General features: G+C 48.1%; 1 protein-coding gene across 9 annotated transcripts in view; it reads left to right on the top strand.

Moving 5' to 3' along the window:
• Positions 1-2589: 2589 nt before the first annotated feature.
• Positions 2590-22610, top strand: part of BOC (BOC cell adhesion associated, oncogene regulated) — a 78250-nt gene continuing 58229 nt past the window's right edge. For 3 of the 9 annotated variants that reach the window (XM_027520997.1, XM_027521600.1, XM_027521278.1), the window contains exons 1-3: positions 3126-3647; positions 4143-4208; positions 7730-7821. The gene's annotated coding sequence lies outside the window, so the exon portion shown is untranslated. Of the gene's footprint in view, positions 2669-2857; positions 3064-3125; positions 3648-4142; positions 4209-7729; positions 7822-9925; positions 10004-11113; positions 11292-22610 lie in introns of those variants that run through there. The other 6 variants (XM_027521199.1, XM_027521357.1, XM_027521158.1 and 3 more) reach the window with 6 other exon arrangements.

Here is a 22610-nt window from a genome sequence, read left to right on the forward strand (position 1 = left end):
GTGAACACATTTTATAATCAGGAAAGCAGATTTATATTAAAACAGAGGATAAATGATCAAATCCTTCTCTTTGCCTGCATGTTAGTAATTTTCTCAGCACAATCCTTCCCAGATATCCTTCACCACCTAGGCGCTCTTTCCGTTCATGATACAAATGGAGAGCCTGCAATACACTAAGGAGGGAGCATCCTCTCTTAATGTCACTCACTGTGATTCCTTCCAGCTCACTCTGCACACTTAGTGATATGGTGACTTATATAGTGATCTTAAATGGTGACCTACAGCCTCTGCCTGCCCACCCCCAAAATGATGATCACTTCCTCACTTAATTCTTCCTCCTTGATTAAGGCCCAGGAATCCCCCAAGGAGTAAAATGCCAGAGGGAAATCACCACGAACAAAATCAAGAGTAGCAGAGAGCACCTGATCGCAAGCCCACACTCTGTCTTGAGATGGTTGGGGGTAGGGGGTGGGAAGGGGGTTAGAGTGGAGTAGGGAGGGCAGGGATAAGGAAACTGATAGAGTGGGGAGGGGAGAATTAGGCAAGGAACTTGCTCCAGGCAAAGGGAGAGAGAGAGTTTCTTACGGGAATAATAATAATAAACACAATTATGTTAATACAAAGAGCCATAAAAATAATAAACACATGTGAGGTGCCAACAGTGTGCTTAGTGCCCCTGCAGAATTAAGCCTACTCAGTTAGGGTGTGATCTGCATTCTGTCTGAACTCTATGGGAAAGAGGAGCAGCTGCATGAGCTGTCTGGGATGGAGAGAAGTACAGGCCATGGGTCTTTCTCTTGGTTAAATAATTTTGGTAAGGACTTCAAGCTTCTTTATTTTCTGTTGTGCTCTGAGTGGTTGACTCAGAGTTCAGGGGATACCCAAAGGCCAGAATGGAGAGAATCAAGAGTCCTAGGAGAAAGTCTTCAGAAGAAGACAATGGGAAGGGGTAAGAGACATTTTGAATAGTATATGAAGAAATATGGAAGAATCAGTGTAAGAGTTCCATGCGTTGGTATCTCACTTGTCAGTAGGAGTTGTACTTGGAGTCATCTTTGAAAAGCAGACAACTCAGTACTCTGCTTGAGGCTCTGGGGAGACAGAGTGCTTTCACTGCAGTGGAAGGCTGGCTGGCCCATTTCCTTGGAGAATGGCCCAGGATGGCCCCCAAGCTTTGTAATCCTGAACCCTAGAAGAGGATAATGCAGAAGGCAATGGCACCCCACTCCAGTACTCTTGCCTGGAAAATCCCATGGACGGAGGAGCCTGGTAGGCTGCAGTCCATGGGGTCGCTAAGAGTCGGGCACGACTGAGCGACTTCGCTTTCACTTTTCACTTTCATGCCTTGGAGAAGGAAATGACAACCCACTCCAGTGTTCTTGCCTGGAGAATCCCAGGGACGGGGGAGCCTAGTGGGCTACCGTCTATGGGGTTGCACAGAATCGGACACGACTAAAGCGACTTAACAGCAGCAGCAGCAGCAGAAGAGGATAAGGTAGAAGCTAGTATGGTTATTGAGTGGAGACAAAAATATGTCTTGGAGAATATTAGGGGGAGAATGGTGATTAGGTGGGGAGGGTGGGGAACTGGAGAAGAAAGGAGAGGGAAGAATACAGGTACATAGTTCAAAGAAGGAGTTCATAGTCTTTTGCACCTTGTTGAAAATGGATCATCCCCCTTATCCACTTTCCCCTGGGGACAGACCCAAGAATCCAGGCACATGGGGCTGAACATACCAGATACATCAATAAAGAAACTGGCTCATGCCTGAATTTTCCAAAAGCATGAGAAAAAAAGATAGTACAATGTATTGATTAAAAGATATTTATGTTACCCTTTTAAACCCTTTTTGATTCAGGTTCAATTAAAATCATATATTCAATGTAAAGTGAATTTTTGCAGATGAGAAACTAAAGAGGACAAAACCAAAGTCAGAAAGGTCGGGTGACTGTCTCAGAGTCACACGGTGACCCCTGCTTGGCGGGGGGGGGGGGGGGGGGGGGGGGGCAGTGCTCCTGCCACACAGGCTGCAGCACTTTCACTCGCCCCACTCGAGGCCTGCCTGACCAACTTTCAGAACAGCTTTCTTCCCACCTTGGCACAAACTCCAGGTTCACTTTGAACAAATGTCTGCCTTAACCCCTCTGGGTTTCGGTTTCCTCTAACTGCAGTGTAAGGGTATGAACTGGATGACCCTTCACGATCTCTGTTCCATCCCTTACAGATTAAGAAGACCCCATTTGCCCCAACTCAAAGCATATTTTACTCCTCAATACCCTGCAAAAGTCGTTTTTAAAATGTGGCCCAGGACCCACAGCATCAGCATCACCTGAGAACTTAATAGAAGTGCAAATTCTTGGGCCCACCCCAGACCCTGCCACCTCAGAAATACTGCAGGGCTCAGCAAGGTTTCAATAAGCCTACAGGGGGTTCTGATGTAGCTCAAGTTTGAGAGCTGATACTCTGAGTGTTATCTGCCCAACACTAAAGGGAGGGCTTAACACACGCACACAAGGAGGTAACCAACTCCTCTGCAGCCGCTCCCCCTCCCTGACCTCAGCTCTCTCATCCTTTTCCTCAAGCTTCCACCCTGGGATGATGAATGGAGGGCAGGGCAGGGCGCTGTAAACCGAGGACGCGGCAAACTCTCTCTCCCCCGACCCACCGGGTAGGTCAAGGGAGGTAGCACTGGGGCTTCGGTTTCCTTATAATTTTCTTGACAGCTGCTGCCCCATTTGGGGGTAGAGGGTAGGGGAGCATTTAATAACAAAGTCTACTTTTAATGATTTATGCAATCGTTTGTTTGCAGAATGAAGGAGACCATTAAGAAGGGCGGGGATGGGTATCATAAAAAGACCTGGGGAGAAGAGACAGGCGAGGGGAGAGGATAGTGTAGGCGAGCTAGGGTCTGAGGTGAAGCTAAAGAGAAAGTGGGGGTTCAGGGGAGCCGTGGGTGTGGGAGAAAGTTAGAAGACTTTGCTTTTGGCATGGGAAAGAAAGAGAAGTTGGGGGAAAGCACGGGATTCAGGCGCAACAGAAAGAAAATGAGTATTAGGAGAAAAAGTGAGTTTGGGGAGACTTTTTTTCTTCCAGCTTCCTTTCCAAGACTTTCTTGGCTCCACTTTGCTCCTCCCCTCCTCCCCGCCTCCTCTGCTCCCCCTCCCCCGCGCGCGGTAATGGGAGGCTCCTAGGCAGGAGAAGCAAAAGAAGGAATTGTTTGCGAGTTCAGTCATCCAAAAAAGCTTCTTCCATATGGAGGGACGGGGTGCGCAGGGCGCGGCGTTCCCTGCCTTGTCCTCCTGCTGCCACCGCCGCGGCCGCAGCTCCCTGCCGCGGGGACCCTGAGCTCCGGCCCGCCCGTGTCAGCTGCCGCGAGCGTACACTCACACACGCGCGCACACACTCACACTCACGCCCGCCGCAGCCACACGCGCCCGCACGCGCCCCCCCCGTCTCCGGCCGGCAACTTCTCCGTCCGAGGCTCCTTTGTTGCTCCCACTGCGGCCGTCCTCCTGTTTTGTGTGTCCCTGGGTGTCACTGAGCGGGTTGTGTGTCCTTGCGGCCCCGGGCTGTGTGGCTCTCTCCGCGCCCACGGCGCTGGCCCCCGGGCCCCGGCTCGCCCTTCCTAGGAGCCGGCTGCACCAGAGGTGAGTCACGTCGCTGAAGTTTGTTTTCTTTTCATAAAAAGTTGTGTTTGTTGGTTTGGGGAGGGGAGGGGGCGGGTTGGCGGCCGCAGGCCGAGCGATGCCGAGGAAGCGCCGGCGGGTGGCTGATGGGGACGCGCCGGCGGCGGGAGCGGTCCGAGCGCTCTGCCCGCGGGCTCCGGCGGGGGGCTGCGGCCCAGGCTGGCTGCGGGGTGCCGGGCTGCCGTCTCCGGGCCCGGGAGCGCTGCGTCTCGTTCCCTGCGGGCACGGTCTGGCTGATCATTCCCGGAAGCTTCCCTTGTGGGAGAAGGGCCGGGACAGCCTCCCAAACTTCCCCCGAAGGTTGACACCAGTTCCAGGCTCAGAGCGCAGCAGGGCCGTGGGGAGAAGCCCACATGAAGCCTGCAAATACACAAAACTATCGCACGCCCCTTTGGCCTCTTAGTGGGGTCGGAGTTTACCGTCTTGGCGTTTAAAAAAAAATTTTTTTTTTTTTAGATAGACTGAACGGACTGGGAGTAAAACAGCGCCAGGAAAACATACCCCGCTGGAAAGGTGGAAGGGGTGAGGCTGAAGTGGGGGTGTTCAGAGGTGTCTGTGGGCTTGGAGCAGCGTGCGGTCAAATGTGTGTGTGTGTGTATGTGTGTTTTCTAGTACAACGTCCTCCTGGGGTTGTGCTCTTGCGGGGGTTTGTTTGTGTAACTGTGAGAGGTGGGGAAATGATCCCTTGGAACAAGTGGGAAGGGGCTGTGGGGAAGGGCAGGAAACCCAAGAATAATTTTCTCCTGGATTTTTGAAGGCTCTGCTTAACTTTCAGGATGCCAGTGTTCGTTTGCTCTTCCAGATGGTAGGAGAATTGGGGGTTGGGGGGTGGGGAGAGAACTGGAGGAGATTAAGGAGCCCTGGGGATTTGTTTGCTTGGTTTTGTTTTGGGGATGGGGTTACAGTGGCAGGGTTGCTTGGAAGGTTGTGTGCCTCCAGAGATGTGGCAGTAGAGCTAAGAATACCCAAACCACACACCAGCAATCCTAAACAGGCACTTTCTGGGTGTGGTGGGGTATTCTGCCGCTCCCCCATCCCTTCTCAGCAAGCTCAGATGGGTTCCAATAAGTTTTTGACCCGGAGTTACCTCTTTGAATGAACTGAGTGAAAAGTATGTTTTGGTTTCAGGCCCTTGTGCCACCTCCAGGTGCCCTGTACCCAGCTCACATTCATCACCTAGATCTTTGTTACCCAGAACTTGGCGAACATTGGCCGGTGAATGAATGAAATTTTCAAAATTCTTGAATGCACACACATTTCTGATTTATTCCACAATTGGGCCTGCAGGCAGCCTTGCCCTGTCATGGTTTGTCATCCCTTTGGATATAGCCAATAAATCAGTCTTCATTTTCTCAAGGGCAGCATGAAACAGTCTCCTTGGACTAAGGTGGGGGCTCAGGCTCCCAAACATCTGTGACCTGTTTTCTGAACTCAAAGTGAATCTGAGGCAAGAGTTTGACCATTTTGAGGTGTGTAACAGGTTTCCCAGGAACGTTTCTGAGGTCTTATAATTGGTACTTTTTAATGGTTTCATAATTGAAACCCAGAAGGTTTCCATGGTAATCCTGAAGCACCTTGGGGTCCCTGGGACGGAGATGGGGGGAGGTGGGGGAACAGCACTGGAGTTACGGTTTTCCTGCGGCATGAGTGTTTGAGTGAGTGTATGGAAAATGAAAGAAGTAGGAGTTGCTGCTTTGCTGACATTTCCTGCCCACACTTATTGCTCAGAGCTTGGCTCTTTAAAAAGCTGGAAGCCGTCTACACCTATAAAAGCTGAGGGTTGAGACACTGTCTTGTTCATCCTCTGTTAAGAGATCTCAGAAGAGTAACATTACAAGACACATTTTCTCAGGAGAAATCGCCCAAGCCACAGCGTTGGCTTTACTGGGGAGAGGAAGTTGATAGAAGCCAGGATAGTTGGTTCCTTGACCACAGCTGGGATGGGAAAGGGGGGAACAGAGAGCACCCTGCTTAGCTGTTGATTGGTTGGTCAACTTGTGTTAAGAGGGTAATTTATATTCTTTACCCTCCTCCAAATGGGTCCAGAAATTTTCCTTTCTTTGAAATGCTCTTTCAAATGTTTGGGCTTCTAGTTCTCTTCAGCAGCTTACCTGTGGTTTCCATACCCTAAGAAGGAGTAAGAGATTTAACTCGTGGAATAATTCAGTGGACTTTGCCAGGGATCCCCAGGGTATAAGCTGGGATGGTAAGACGTGAACCTGGTGGTCATAGTCTTCCATGGGACCCTGGGGATCTGAGTTCAGCTTTTGACAAAGTCCCCAGGATGGTTAAGAAATAAGAGTTTTTTCTTCCGTATCTTTTAACCAAGTGGGAAGAAGCTGAAGAGGATCCAAGTGTACCAGATAATTGCTTCCAGTATTTTCTGACCTCTGAGTAAGAAAGTATTAACCTGGCACCAGGAGATATTGTACATTGGGAGTTTGCTTTCTTTCCTCCAAATTCCAAGCCTCCTTGCTATCTAGGAAAATAAGGTGGGCGTAGGAATGGGAATTGGGGAGGGAGAGAAATGCAAGTGATTCATTACAGTTTTTAAAATGTATTTACTTTAACATATGGAACTTCTTGTCATCTCCATGCTTTGATTCAGCAAGCCATTTAGCAGGCGTTTCTAGTATATCAGACCCCACCCAGACTGGGAGCTTGTTTGTCCCTGAATAGGCTTTCTTAGTCAAAGGATGGTTCTCCAAAATACTACCCCCCCATTTTTATTTATTGTACAAGCATCTACTAATAATAAAATGTGTTTTAAAATTACTCATATGCCTGTACTATAACACAACTGTTTCTGTTCATCCATGTGCATACAGACTTTTCACATAGCTGCAATAAAAGTGTAGACTCTGTAGTCAGACAGGCCTGAAGTGTCTCTATACTTTTGACCAAAGGCTCGTAGAGAACAGGTATGTCCCCTTTGCTATTGCTGGGAACAAGCTAAATGCTGAAAGTGCTCCCACATGGAGCCTTTACATGTAATATTTTCATTTATGAGGCTGAATCAAATGTTTGGGGCTGGAGGGTGTGATGGAAGATGGTGTTTGTTTTTAATCTAGAAATCCATGTTTACAAAAAGCCTTCATAAATTGGGCTCTAGCCTCCTTGGAGCCCTCAGGGTTGGAAATGGGTAGAGAAGGGGAGGTGGAATCAGGAAGTAAGGCTTAAAGGATCCATCTCAAGTGGCACTGCCCTGAGGATTAGGAAACTTGGATGGGAGCCCTGGCTGTGCTGTGGACTCTATTCACGCTGACTCCATCCACCGAACCGATCGATTCCTGTGTCTCCATCACTACTGTCAGCTCCTCCCTAAGCTTGCCCGTCTCTCCTGCCCTTCCCTTTATCCTTCCATCCCACCGTCTTTTCCTTTCCTGCTACCACCATGCTTCTGCATGCCCTGGACAGTTGTGCTGACATATGGCTGGACTCCCCACTGTCTACCCAATGCCCCTGCATGCCCACCCCCTGCCACCACCCGCCACCACCCATCCTTCATCAGTCCCATAAACAAATCATCACTCTAAGTTTACAATCTAAATTTCTTAGCCCTGTCACATGTGGCTGTGTCTCATGATGATTACCTTGATAGAACCCTTCTACTCCAGCCTGACCCATCTGTGAGATGACCCTTGATTTTGCTGTGTGTGGGGGTCATTCCTCACCTGCTGCCCTTCCACCCCCAACCCCTTCCCCGTTAGCCCACCTTACTTTGTATGAGGGCTGCTCATAGTGTGTTCTTAACAGATATTTGGTAAATATTGGTGAAAACGGTAATGGTTTTGTAAGATCAATGACTGCTTTCAATGTAATCCTTGTTCTTCATCCATTGTTTATTCCATTTCTAGCAAAGGGCCAGGTACCTGGAGATGTAAGGAAGCCTATGATTTAGAAAAAACTGCCTTTTCTCTGTGTTCTTATTTGTAAAATGGATTAATAAGGAATTAGTCTGGTTTATAGCAATGCACCTTATAAAAAGCAAATACTTTCAAAGTGTTTGTTTATTTTGTTTGAGACACTTTCTTTTTCCTCAGGCGCAGAACAAACTTCCTGAAACCCATGACCCATGAAGGCTTGTCAACATTCACACTGTCCGAGGCTATCAGCGATGAAATAGAAGAAGCAGGTGAGCTTTTCTGCCCACAGTCTAATATGTCTGGCTGCTTGGGTCAGTCATATTTTCATAGTTTGTGTTGCCACGTGAGGATAGACTGTTTCTCATCTTTCAGTATTGGAAGGGTCCAGTTTTCAGTGGAATCTTGACAAAACAGGTTGGTTCAGCTCAGATACTCTTGTAGTCAGAGCTTCTTTTCCCTCGGGTGACCAAGTGGACTCTCCTTTCCTGAGCCAAATTCTGTTCAACCTGTTGGATGTAAACCATTTACTATGGATTTGGAGTCACACTGCTGTGGAAAAGTCCTGCTTGGGTGTGGATGAGGAAAGCCCTGTGTTCATGCATCTACCAATGGTATTACAGCAAATGCCTTCTGGTCTGGTGTACCGGGCAGTGTTTAGCTCACAAAACCTAGAGGGATTCCATGTCGTTCCATCTTCCATCTTTATTCCATCTTCTAAAATTAAGTTAGGAAATAGTTTGTCTTTTCCTAATGGAGAATTTGGCCTTATCTTCAAAGAAGGTCTTTGATGTTTGGGACAGAGTTATTGGGCAGTAAGAGTTTTGAAATCACAGGAGAAAGATGAGAGCCAGTGATTCACAATCAACTTACCTTGCTTGCCAGAGAAAATGTTGAGAAAAGTCTCAACTACTTCTCCTGGTTAATAACAGGAAAGTACATAATATGGGTTGAATTTTTTAAAAAATCATCTAAAAGGAGCTGAGCAGCAGAAAATACGGCAAAGAAACGCTTCTGCGCCTCCAAACTGAGTTTGGACACAGCAGTGGACAAGATGAGGGTGATGACTCGTGTGTCGGTTGTAGCCTTCATCCTTTCAACACGTTTTTTATTGAATGCCCGGACTAATACCAGAGCCCGCACCTTCCAGAATTCCATGACTGCAGGGAAGGGACATGCAGGCACAGCAATGCAGACTCCAGTGTGAAAGTTCTTGGGCTGGATCGTGAAGCAAGGCTTCTTGAGTGGGGAGAGCTAGTATCTCAGGCTGTCCTAGAAGTCAAGGTGGGGCTGGCAGGACTGAAACATCCTTCCTGCAAATGTACTTTTCCTCAGAGGATAATAGGCTGAAGAATTCTTTTTTTTTTTTTGAAGAATTCTCAAGACAGGATATTTCAAGTTCGGAGTTGTTTTTTTTTTTTTTAATTTTAGTAAAGTTAAAAACTGGAATCTCTGCATTGAATACAGAATCTCAGAAATGTGAGTCTTTGACCATGTTCTAAAAGCAGTGACTGATAGCTTTCAGGGGGCAAAGGAGAAACACATGATTGTCTTTTCTTTCTCATCCCATCAGATTTTAGCTGTGAATGTGCAGATTTTAGCAGAAACATGTGCCTGAATTCATCTTTTCACTTTTCAGTTTTGTTTGCCCTTTGTTCTACTGTCTAGGGTAGCTTTGCTTAGTTCCAAAGTCATTCCCAGAGTAGGAAGTGAGGAGATGTTTATTTTAGGGACACAGATAAGTTCCTGGGCTCTCCATTTGCCCAGGACCCTCCTTGACTGCTAAGAGGTAGCTTAGACAGGATGGGAGCTCCAGGTAAGAGGAGGAGGGTGTGTGGAACCAGCCGACCTTGGAGGTTCCCTTGCCCAGGCCTGGCTGAAATTGGACTCTTAAAGGGACAACTCCCTCACTTTTCCTGGCCTGCCAATATTTTTCCAGAATAGTCCCAGCCAAGTGGGTTTACTAGCCTGAACTTACCTAACATTACAATCCCAGCAGGTTTATTAGGTGTGGGTCACAGTTAATTGGAGAGGAAAATTTGGGGGTTCTGAGTTTATTACTTTTCTGTGAAAGCAGAAGTTGCTCTTAATTACTTCACAAAGCATCTCCCCCACTTTTCAGTCTGATGACTATCATCCCACAGAAGTGTGACGGGAGCGTGTACTGTTTTACACACCTGTGCTCACGTGAGGAGGATTTCGTCATGTAGTCAGTCAACACAGTACCTGCTTTTGCAAGTGAGACCATTGAGTGATGGAAATTCATGACTGTTTACTTCTGTCATTATGAATAGATGTTTTGTAGTGAACAAGTTACATAAAAATCCGCTGTGTTACAGCCAAGAGGTAGAGTCTAATGGCTCTTCCATTGCACAGGCCTGCCAAGCAGTCACCTGCAGCTCTTCCTGGACGGCGTTGGTGGTCTCATCGTCGTGACGACCGCATCAGCGCCAGGTGAAAGCCCCACAGTCAGGTGCCTTGTGTTCTGTAGGCTTCTGTTCCAGAGGCGCGGGCTGGGTAATCAGGCCCGGCTTTCGCCTGCCTGGACGGTGGCAGCTTGCCAGCATGTTTCACTGGGTGGTCTTCAACAATGGAAGAGAGTAGGGGTGGGGAGCTCAGCTCTCCTACCCAACGGGGAACAAGAAGGTTGGCAGCCAATTCCCTGTCACTGAGACACCACAGAGGTCTTGAGTGTGGATGAAAAGAACGGAACAGGTTGCTGAAGGCAGTATTGTGATGGAGTTCATCTTTGTTCCCCTGATTTTACAAACAAAGCGTTGCGTACTTGTGGAGATGCTCCCTTAAGAGGGCGAGCATACGTGAGCAGCAGGCGCCCTTCCTTCAGGGCAAGAGAGAAGAAACATTCCCCATTCGGGGAATCATCTATGGACCCCAAGGGCAGGCTGAGACTGGCAGATCCCAGAGCCAAAGAGGCAGCCTTGCCTGCCTCCATCCTCCTTCTGGTGATGTGGAGAACAAGACCTGCCATTTAGTGAGACCTGCTGCGCACCAGGGTGCTGTGCTGAGTCCTGTGAGCACTGTCCCGCAACCCCCAGCAGTCCTGTGAAGATGGGCAGCATGATCCTACTCGGCAGATAAGGGAGCTGAAGCCTAAATGACTGTAGAGACCTGTTGCAGTCTCACAGCTGGTAACTGGCAGAGCCAAGATTGCACGGCTGGGCTGCTAACTCCAAAACTCAAGGTTTGAGAAGGAAAAAAAAAAAAGTATCCAGACAATCACTCTCTCTAAGCAGAGCTCTCTTAGCTTGGGAAAACTGTTTCTTTTGTAGCTAACAAAGTGCAAGGGGCAGGTGGCGGCCTTTGTGAGACTTGCCTTAAGAGACAGGAATTGAAAACTGGGGCCACAAATGGAAGGTCCCAACTGGCTTCGCAGCAGTCAAGGCATGAGGGGAGCCGGGTCCTGAGACCCAGCTGATGTCCAGCTCCTCAGGCAGTGCTGAAAGCTGCTGCTCTCTTGGGTCTCTTCTTGGAATGTGTCTCCCGGCTTTTCTCCCTCTGGGACATTATCTGAACTGGCTGTCTGAGTCTCTGCTTCCACTGCAGGTGCCAGCTGAATCCACGGGCTCCTCGGATCTCTGCAAGTCTGATCAAGTAGGCCCTCTGGGCCTCGGTGGGGTGAAGGGGGAAAGGAGTTTTGCCCAGCAGATACTTTTCGTGGTCAGAAGTGGCAGCTTGTGCAGAAAAATACCCTGGGGAAGGAAGTAGCAACTTTAACAGACAGGTAACTGACAGGAGATGGTACCTGCCAGGCAAATACTCACAGAGCAGTCAGCAGAAAGAATTCTACAGGCTGTTACCTGCAGAGTGAAACTGACTCTCCCTACTGGCTTCAGAGAGCTGGGAGATTTGCCTGTGATGAGCCTGCAGTTGCCCTCGGTTCCTTGTTTTTCTGTAACAAATGTGGAAAATCTGAAGCCAGGATGTTCTGGCTTTATGTGTGTGTGTGTGTATGGGGAGGTGCGGGGATGGGGTTCAGGACACCTGGGTTTAAGATATAATTATGTGACCAACTAGTTGGATAACCAAGAGGAAATCGTGGGAACTCTGAGCCTTTATTACCTCATCCTTACAAGGTGCCTTCTCGGGGCTCTATAAGGATGCAGAGAAATGCACAAAGGAACGCTTTTGATGCAGAAGGTTCTACTCACCTAAAAGCCTCTGGCATCTATGCTCACCCAAGATGAGTTAAGAGAAAAGACACTTGAGGGCACAGGCAGAGGTCAGAGTCTGGGCCAAGGGCTGTGTCTGCTTCTGTGGCTATGTTTGTTTTGTTTTGTTTTCTTTTATTTTTTATTGGAGTATAGTTGATTTAGCATAGTGGACTTCCCTGGTGGCTTAGACGGTAAAGAATCAGCCTGCAATGCAGGAGACCTGAGTTTGATCCCTGGATCAGGAACATCCCCTGGAGAAGGGAATGGCAACCGACTCCAGTATTCTTTCCTGGAGAATTCCATGGACTGGCTGGTGATCATGGAGTCACAAAGCCCCTGGGTTCACAAAGAATTGGACATGACTGAGCAACTAACACTTTCAACACAATTTTCAAAGTTGATTTGCAGTATTGTATTAGTTAATGGCACCCCACTCCAGTACTCTTGCCTGGAAAATCCCATGGCGGAGGAGCCTGGTAGGCTGCAATCCATGGGGTCGCTGAGAGTCGGACACGACTGAGCGACTTCACTTTCACTTTTCACTTTCATCCATTGGAGAAGGAAATGGCAACCCACTCCAGTGTTCTTGCCTAGAGAATCCCTGGGACGGGGGAGCCTGGTGGGCTGCCGTCTATGGGGTCACACAGAGTCGGACACGACTGAAGTGACTTAGCAAAGTGAATTAATTCTTTTCCCATGTTGGCCATTACAAAGTATTGAGTAAGAGTTCCCTGTGCTATATAGTAGGTTCTTATTAAGTATCTTTTATATATATGCTTAGTCGCTCAGTTGCATCCAACTCTTTGCGACCCTGTGGACTGTAGCGCACCATGCTTCTGTGTCCATGGGATTCTCCAGGCAAGAATATTGCAGTGGGTAGTCATTCCCTTCTCCAGGGACTCTTTCTGACCCAGAGATAGATCCTGGAACTCCTCTACTGCAGGCGGATTCCTTACCATCTGAGCCACCAGGGAAGCCCGCTTTGTATATAGTGTACATGTATCAATCCCAGTCTCCCAATTTCCCCCTTTCCCCCTTATCCCCTGGTAACCATAAATGTGTTTTCTGTGTCTGTGACTCTACTTCTGTTTTGTAAATAAGTTCATTTGTACCTTTTTTTAAAATAGATTCTACATATGAGTGTATTTGTTTTCTAAGAGTAGGGGCCTGAACTGAAGGCAGTTAGGTCCTGTTGCCAGACAAGCTGCTTTTCCCTCTCTTGTGGGAAAAGACAGTGAAGGTCTCAGGATCTAGCAGGAGTTGAGAGAAGAAAAGATTTCATGTCAAGAAGATCCTGAGAGAGGAAGGAACAGAGGAGTCTGAGGAGTGTCAGGGGGACCCCACCTGAGAGAACAGAGGCTTGGAGTGAATCGTATTAGACAGAGGTGCAGAAGAAAGATGATATTTGCAGGAGGCAGCAGTGTTTCTGGGGCCACTTCCAGGTTGGAGACTGAGTGGCATCCTGTTTAAGGATGAGCTTTGGGACCAGACAGGCTCAGGTTTGTACCTGACTTTGCCAGTTGCTGGGCTAGTCACCTAAACTCTGAAAACCTAGGTTCTTAAAGTGGTTGCAAAAAGGCAGCAAGATACTGCATATACAGCACACAAAATGCACTGTGAACGGTCACAGAAGGTGGCTGTTAATAAGAAAGGAAAGAAAAACAGATTGGAAGAAGTGTTCTTGCTGGATTGGGCAGCTGGGAAGATGAGTAGGTAGATGATGCACTGAACCCCATGGAACCCCATAGAACCCCACTGGCTCAAGGCTATATAGTGATGAGGGAATGAGAAGATGGTGAAAGTGAGGAGTCCACAATGGGGCAAGGCCCCAGCCCAGGTGTACCGTCTATACCAGTCCTCAGACCTGGTCACTGAGGAAACAGCTTCCACCCAGCCTCTCCTTTGCCTCTTCCCTGATTCAGCACATTGCATTCTACTGGTTAGGCCCCAAACTTGAACGTCCCCTTTGACTCTGTTCTTTCTCTCATACTCCACTATAAGTTGGCAAATGATCTTGGCTTTGCTTCTCAGATGTATTTAGAATCCTGCAACTTCACACCATCCTTGTCTTCCATCAACATTTGCTTACCTTGTCTGTTGGGATATCTTCCTAAGTGTTCTCCCTGCCTCACTCACCCCTGACCTCCCTGCCCATAGTCTATCCTTCATAGAAAAGTCAGTGTCAGCTTGCAAAAGAGGAGCCAGGCGAGGTCACTTCTCTGCTCAGCACTCTCCGTTGTTGTATTCAGAGAAAACTCCACACACCATCACGCCCTCACATACCCTAACCCTAGCCTGTTGCATCTGTGACGTGAGGAGCACAGGATGAATTTGAGAGTAGTTCGGTTCCCCACACGTGGGGGCCTGGTGGGAGTCAGGCCCTCTGCTAGGCACAGAGGAAGCAGGCATGGTCTCTGCAGTGGCAGAGTTGACAGCCTGCAAGTGCAAGGAAGAGCAGGTTTGGATGTCTGCCCATGAGGGGGTAGATCTGACTTCATCTTAGTCATTTCTGACTTGGTTCTAGATTTAGAAATGAAGGAAGAGTAAAAATAGGGACTAGTATCCCAAGAGGTCTCATGCTGACAATAAATGTGCTTGAGAAATTACACTACTGAGATCCCTAGACCCAACATCTACAGCATCTCAGGGAGCTGGGAATGGTCCAGGGCTTCCCCTCCGGATTTTTTTAACTTAAGAAGAAATTAATAGCCTTAAAAAAAATAAAAAGCGGTTTAGGTTAATAATAAAAAATTAAGTGAAAATTACAGGGAGTTGCCACATACCCTCAACTCCCGCCAATTGCTCCTATTACTAACATCTTACATTGGTGTAATGCATTTGTTACAATTGATGAGTCAGTGTTGACACATCATTATTAAAGTCCATAGTTTACATTGAGACTCATTTTTTGGTATACAATGTATGGTTTTGACAAATGCATAATGACACATGTCCACCATTATTACGGTGTCAGACAGAATAATAGTTTTTCCTGCCTAAAAATCCCCTGTGCTCCACCTCTTTGGCCTTCCTTCCTTTTCTCTCCCAATTGCTGGTAACCACTGCGCTTTCTACAGTCTTCGTAGCTCATTTCCAGAATGTCATGTAGTTGGCATCACAAGGACATGTAGTCCAGACTGGCTTCTTTCACTTAGCCATCTCCTTCAGTCATTTTTAAGCATGGCCTTCTCTGAACATGCCGCCCCCACCCCATCCATCTGGGGTACAAGGTGCTGATGAAGGGTGGGCTCACAGCCGGTGCTGAGACCACCTGTGCAGAACCCAGGGGTCTACAGTGCTGCCGCTCTGTCGTTGCCCACGGAACAGCCTGGCGCTGGTGCTACTGGAGTTCAGCCCAGGCTGGGAAGCTGTCAGTTGCTGCCTGTGTTTTGGTTCCACATCTGGAAATATCAGCTGAGCAGACCTTCCGTCCCACTCTTAAGTAGAGAGACAGGAGGAGCCTGCATCAGGCTGTTTGACTTCCTTCTCAGGAGTTTGTTTTACTTGCACTGGAGCTTCGGACGAGCCGTGGGGAAGTGACCCTCCAGGGCAAGCAGGGCAGGCCGCACTCCTTCACACCTCATCGGGCAGCCCCACAGCTCCCTTGGCCTCTGAGGGCGCTGCCCCAGCCCCAGCGTGTCTGCCGAGTCCTGAGGGGGATCCAGCACCGGGGCTGGTTTTTGGTCGTTCAGGAGGAAGAATGATCCAGCACAAACTGAGCGAAAGCATTTTCCCTGCCAAGAGGTGCTTCGTTCTGCAGTCACCCTCAAAAGCAAATGAGGATGTCTTGGGAGTGTGGTGGCAGGAACCCCAGTTTTCAGTGTCCTCACCAGTCACTTGATAGCAAGGCTCTCTGGGGATGGGGGTAATGATGGATTTTATAACAGGAGCAGAGAAAGGGGCTCTTCCAACCCTGCTCCGCCTCAGGACCACAGAGGAAAGGGCAGTGCGTATGAATGGGGCCCCTGGGCCATCTGGTTGAACCAGGCTGAAAACTACTAACCAGGCAGGGGTAAATGGAGAGGGAGCCAACCCTGGGGAGCAGGGACTGAAACTCAGACCCCAGCTTTCATTGCTCCCGGTGTGGAGTACACACAGAGCCACAGCCAGCTGGTACCTTCTCACTTCAAAGGACACCAGGCAGGTGCCTCAGAATTCAGTACACAGGAAAAAGAAGACATGGCCTCGGAAAGTCAGCTCTCACACTGTAGAAACTCCACGCCCATGACCTCAATTCTTCCCACCTCCTCCTCTGGCTTGCTCTTTGCTGAGCCCACCCTCCCATCTGCAGCCTGCCATTCAGTGTTATTCCTACTTGTACCCCGTGGAAGTGGAGACTAATAGTACTTGTCCAGGTTTGTTACCAAGACGGTGAACACTAGTGTAGTGGAGCGTTTCAGTTCAGTTCAGTCGCTCAGTCGTGTCCGACTCTTTGCGACCCCATGAATCGCAGCACGCCAGGCCTCCCTGGTCCATCACCAACTCCCGGAGTTCACTCACACTCATGTCCATCGAGTCGGTGATGCCATCCAGCCATCTCATCCCCTGTTGTCCCCTTCTCCTCCTGCCCCTAATCCCTCCCAGCATCAGAGTCTTTTCCAATGAGTTTAGTGCTCCTGAAACTCTTCAGAGATGAATTCTCTACAAACTATTCTTGCTTTTGTTGTTAATTTGGGAATCAGGGTGGTGCGCCCTGCCCCCTCTTGTCTTCCTGGGTCTCCCTCCAGCGTCTGGAAGGCTGTAACTGATTATTGACCATTGACACATGGGAGGCTTGGCCCTTGTCTCAGTTTGCCTGTGGAGGCTGAGGACAGGAAACTGGTAAACACGTGAGGGTGAGACCTGCTGCTACTGCTGCTAAGTCGCTTCAGTTGTGTCTGACTCTGTGCGACCCAATAGACGGAAGCCCACCAGGCTCCCCCGTCCCTGGGATTCTCCAGGCAAGAACACTGGAGTGGGTTGCCATTTCCTTCTCCAATGCATGAAAGTGAAAAGGGAAAGTGAAGTCGCTCAGTCGTTTCCGACTCTTCGCGACCCCATGGACTGCAGCCTTCCATGCTCTTCCATCCATGGGATTTTCCAGGCAAGAGTATTGGAGTGGGGTGCCATCGCCTTCTCCAGGGTGAGACCTGTTTCCTACCAAATCCAGCCTTCACTCCTGAGTCACCCCCTCACATGCTGTCCCCCCGGGAGGTACAGCGAGAGCCCTGATGCTGTATCCCAGACCAGCTTCTGTAGGTGCAGCCAGGGAGGGGCCTTATCTGCTAAACAGAAAGATAAATACATGATCTGACAAAGCATTTGGGGGGGTGCGGGGGGCTTTTTTCCCCCCTGATTTTTTGGTGAAAAAAAAATCTCAAAAGCACTGAGTTTATAAATACCTTGTGATATTTTAAAACACACTCTTTAGCACAAGGAATGGCATTCTGTACTGTGGGGGCTATGCCAGGACCTCCCCATGGTATGGTCCCTGTTAGAGTAGGTTATGCCAGAAGGTGTGGTGTGGGCCTCGCCACGTGAGGCTCCAGTGAATGCTGGTGGAATGAAGTCTCCAGGGTGGTCTGAGTCCTCTATTGCAGTTTCTCTCCAGAAAAAAGCCTGTGGGAACTAGGGCAGGGTCCCAATTTTACTTACCACTACCATCCTCCCCTCTCTCAACAAAGTCTCCATGGCCGCGGAATAGGGTGGCTCTTGAACTGCTGAGTTCTACAGCTTTCAAAGTCAGGAGGTAAGAGGACCAGCTGGACCCACCATGATAGGCAGACAGAACTCATTTTCCCCACACAAGGAGGCTAATCAAAGTGCTGGCACTGACGCCCATGGTCCAGACGGGGTAACGAGAGTGAGGCTTTGTTTCTTTGAAACTCAGTCAAAATGAGGTGTGAGACCCTTCCCTGGGCGGGGGGTTCTGACCTGTCTCCCACCCTCTGAAACTCATGATGCCCTCTTCATCCGGCCTCCCTTCAGTCACTGAGGTTTTGCACTGAGCTGCTTCTCCAAAGACCCAGCAGTAAACCTCATTGAGAGCAGCGCTATTTGTGCCTCCAGGCATCTTCCACACGGCCCCAAAGACATGTTCTTAACCATTTAAGAATGGCCTTTCAATTGATCAGCCAACAGATTATTGAGCACCATGCCTGGGGCCCTTAAGATGCTTAAAACCCAGACTCTGAATATTTCCCAAATCCAAGCAAGAGGTCATTGAACCGCATTATCTACCTTCTCTCATTGGAAGAGCTCTTGAGTCAGAAGGGGTGCTAGATGTCACCATTATTGCCATCATGATTATTACTACTTTGGCTTTGGAGATAAGCTGCTGGTTTATAATTCTTTCCCAAGAAAGGGGTGGGACTGCCTCTTTGGCCCAACACTAGGGAGCCTTTGAAGACTGAAGAGGGGTATACTGCCCTCCATTACTAGAACTTGGATGCTCGTGGAAACCTGCCTGACAGTGCTGTTTGGCTTAATTGAGGTGATAAGTGGGACAGCAGGGGAAGGGTGTCCTGGAAGTTGGTGAAGAACTGAGAAGGTTTGGGACAATCTTGATCTAGTCATCCTATAGAAAAAGCAAGTTTTAGTATTATTTAAAAACTCAATACACAAGAGCAGAAAGAAGACAATCATGAACCCCGTGTACCCATCATCCAGATTCAACAATTTTCAAGACAAACAGAAGAGGTTTTTTTTTTGTTTTTTTTTTTTTAATCTTTGTTCTCATTGTTCTGCCCTGTGGGCAGATAGGGCAACCACAAGGGTCCCCTTTCCAAAAGCAGTGTGTGATCCAGTCTCCCCATGCCCTCCTAATAAGGGCATGTAAAGGAAAGAACATCAGTCCAGGGCACTCGGGTTTGAGTCTCAGTTGCTCCATGCTGCTCTGAGATGTTTGTGTGTCTCCTTTACCAGATGCTGAGTTCTTAGAGAAAGCTTGGACTTTATCTTTGGATCCACAGAGCTTAATACTGAATGCGCACTCAACACATGTTGACTGATAAGCACTCAATACATGTTGCCTTGTGTAAGGAAGGGGTTGTATAAGTCAGGATGGGTTCCATCCGGACATTGTAAGTGATGTGAGTACTTAGTTCACCATTTGGGGAGGAAAGAGGGCAGTTGATGGGGTTTCAGATCAGATCAGTCGATCAGTCCTGTCTGACTCTTTGCGACCCCATGAATCGCAGCATGCCAGGCCTCCCTGTCCATCACCAACTCCTGGAATTCACTCAGACTCATGTCCGTGGAGTCAGTGATGCCATCCAGCCATCTCATCCTCTGTCGTCCCCTTCTCCTCTTGCCCCCAATCCCTCCCAGCATCAGAGTCTTTTCCAATGAGTCAACTCTTCGCATGAGGTGGCCAAAGTACTGGAGTTTCAGCTTTAGCATCATTCCTTCCAAAGAAATCCCAGGGCTAATCTCCTTCAGAATGGACTGGTTGGATCTCCTTGCAGTCCAAGGGACTCTCAAGAGTCTTCTCCAACACCACAGTTCAAAAGCATCAATTCTTCAGCGCTCAGCCTTCTTCACAGTCCAACTCTCACATCCATACATGACCACAGGAAAAACCATAGCCTTGACTAGACGAACCTTAGTTGGCAAAGTAATGTCTCTGCTTTTGAATATGCTATCTAGGTTGGTCATAACTTTCCTTCCAAGGAGTAAGCGTCTTTTAATTTCATGGCTGCAATCACCATCTGCAGCTATTTTGGAGCCCAGAAAAATAAAGTCTGCCACTGTTTCCACTGTTTCCCCATCTGTTTCCCATGAAGTGATGGGACTGGATGCCATGATCTTCGTTTTCTGAATGTTGAGCTTTAAGCCAACTTTTTCACTCTCCTCTTTCACTTTCATCAAGAGGCTTTTTAGTTCCTTTTCACTTTCTGCCATAAGGGTGGTGTCATCTGCATATCTGAGGTTATTGATATTTCTCCTGGCAATCTTGATTCCAGCTTGTGTTTCTTCCAGTCGAGCGTTTCTCATGATGTACTCTGCATATAAGTTAAATAAGCAGGGTGACAATATACAGCCTTGACGAACTCCTTTTCCTATTTGGAACCAGTCTGTTGTTCCACGTCCAGTTCTAACTGTTGCTTCCTGACCTGCATATAGGTTTCTCAAGAGGCAGGTCAGGTGGTCTGGTATTCCCATCTCTTGAAGAATTTTCCACAGTTGATTGTGATCCACACAGTCAAAGGCTTTGGCATAGTCAATAAAGCAGAAATAGATGCTTTTCTGGAACTCTCTTGCTTTTTCCATGATCCAGCGGATGTTGGCAATTTGATCTCTGGTTCCTCTGCCTTTTCTAAAACCAGCTTGAACATCAGGAAGTTCCCGGTTCACATATTGCTGAAGCCTGGCTTGGAGAATTTTGAGCATTACTTTACTAGCGTGTGAGATGAGTGCAATTGTGCGGTAGTTTGAGCATTCTTTGGCATTGCCTTTCTTTGGGATTGGAATGAAAACTGACCTTTTCCAGTCCTGTGGCCATTGCTGAGTTTTCCAAATTTGCTGGCATATTGAGTGCAGTACTTTCAGGGCATCATCTTTCAGGATTTGGAATAGCTCAACTGGAATTCCATCACCTCCACTAGCTTTGTTCGCAGTGATGCTTTCTAAGGCCCACTTGACTTCACATTCTAGGATGTCTGGCTCTAGGTCAGTGATCACACCATCATGATTATCTGGGTCGTGAAGATTTTTTTTTGTACAGTTCTTCTGTGTATTCTTGCCATCTCTTCTTAATATCTTCTGCTTCTGTTAGGTCCATACCATTTCTGTCCTTTATCAAGCCCATCTTTGCATGAAATGTTCCTTTGGTATCTCTGATTTTCTTGAAGAGATCCCTAGTCTTTCCCATTCTGTTGTTTTCCTCTATTTCTTTGCATTGATCGCTGAAGAAGGCTTTCTTATCTCTTCTTGCTATTCTTTGGAACTCTGCATTCAGATGTTTATATCTTTCCTTTTCTCCTTTGCTCTTTGCTTCTCTTCTTTTCACAGCTATTTGTAAGGCCTCCCCAGACAGCCATTTTGCTTTTTTGCATTTCTTTTCCATGAGGATGGTCTTGATCCCTGTCTCCTGTACAATGTCACGAACCTCATTCCATAGTTCATCAGGCACTCTATCTATCAGATCTAGACCCTTAAATCTATTTCTCACTTCCACTGTATAATCATAAGGGATTTGATTTAGGTCATACCTGAATGGTCTAGTGGTTTTCCCTACTTTCTTCAATTTAAGTCTGAATTTGGCAATAAGGAGTTCATGATCTGAGCCACAGTCAGCTCCTGGTCTTGTTTTTGCTGACTGTATAGAGCTTCTCCATCTTTGGCTGCAAAGAATATAATCAATCTGATTTTGGTGTTGACCATCTGGTGATGTCCATGTATAGAGTCTTCTCTTGTGTTGTTGGAAGAGAGTGTTTGTTATGACCAGTGCATTTTCTTGGCAAAACTCTATTAGTCTTTGCCCTGCTTCATTCCGTATTCCAAGGCCAAATTTGCCTGTTACTCAAGGTGTTTCTTGACTTCCTACTTTTGCTTTCCAGTCCCCTATAATAAAAAGGACATCTTTTTTGGGTGTTAGTTCTAAAAGGTCTTGTAGGTCTTCATAGAACCGTTCAACTTCAGCTTCTTCAGCGTTACTGGTTGGGGCATAGACTTGGATTACTGTGATACTGAATGGTTTGCCTTGGAAACGAACAGAGATCATTCTGTCGTTTTTGAGACTGCATCCAAGTACTGCATTTTGGACTCTTTTGTTGACTATGATGGCCACTCCATTTCTTCTGAGGGATTCCTGCCCGCAGAAGTAGATATAATGGTCATCTGAGTTAAATTCACCCATTCCAGTCCATTTCAGTTCGCTGATTCCTAGAATGTCGACATTCACTCTTGCCATCTCTTGTTTGACCACTTCCAATTTGCCTTGATTCATGGACCTGACATTCCAGGTTCCTATGCAATATTGCTCTTTACAGCATCGGACCTTGCTTCTATCACCAGTCACATCCACAGCTGGGTATTCCTTTTGCTTTGGCTCCATCCCTTCATTCTTTCTGGAGTTATTTCTCCACTGATCTCCAGTAGCATATTGGTCACCTACTGACCTGGGGAGTTTCTCTTTCAGTATCCTATCATTTTGCCTTTTCATACTGTTTATGGGGTTCTCAAGGCAAGAATACTGAAGTGGTTTGCCATTCCCTTCTCCAGTGGACCACATTCTGTCAGATCTCTCCACCATGACCCGCCCATCTTGGGTTGCCCCACAGGCATGGCTTAGTTTCATTGAGTTAGACAAGGCTGTGGTCCTAGTGTGATTAGATTGACTAGTTTTCTGTGAGTATGGTTTCAGTGTGTTTGCCCTCTGATGCCCTCTTGCAACACCTACCGTCTTACTTGGGTTTCTCTTACCTTGGGTGTGGGGTATCTCTTCACGGCTGTTCCAGCAGAGCGCAGCCATTGCTCCTTACCTTGGACGAGGGGTATCTCCTCACTGCTGCCCTTCCTGACCTTCAACGTGGGATAGCTCCTCCTTGGATGTGGGGTTGGTCCTCCCGGCCACCGCCCCGGCCTCGGGCGAGGGGTTGCTCCTCCTGGCAGCAGCCCTTGGCCTCCCGCGTTGGGGCGTGGGGTATCTCCTCCCAGCCACCGCCCCTGACCTCCGACGAGGGGTAACTCCTCTCGTCGCCGCCCCTGACCTTGGACGTGGGGTAACTCTTCTTGTCGCCACCCCTGACCTCAGACACTGGGTATCCCCTCTTGGCTGCCCCCCCTGACCTCAGACGCGGGGTAACTCCTCTCGTTACTGCCCCTGACCTCAGGAGGTCAGCCAAGGGTACCTACTTCCCCGACCACCTCTTCCACCGCAGCAGAGATCGCAGAGGTGGGCCGACGAC

The sequence above is a fragment of the Bos indicus x Bos taurus genome, chromosome 1, assembly GCF_003369695.1.
Source record: "Bos indicus x Bos taurus breed Angus x Brahman F1 hybrid chromosome 1, Bos_hybrid_MaternalHap_v2.0, whole genome shotgun sequence".
NCBI classification, from domain to species: domain Eukaryota; kingdom Metazoa; phylum Chordata; class Mammalia; order Artiodactyla; family Bovidae; genus Bos; species Bos indicus x Bos taurus.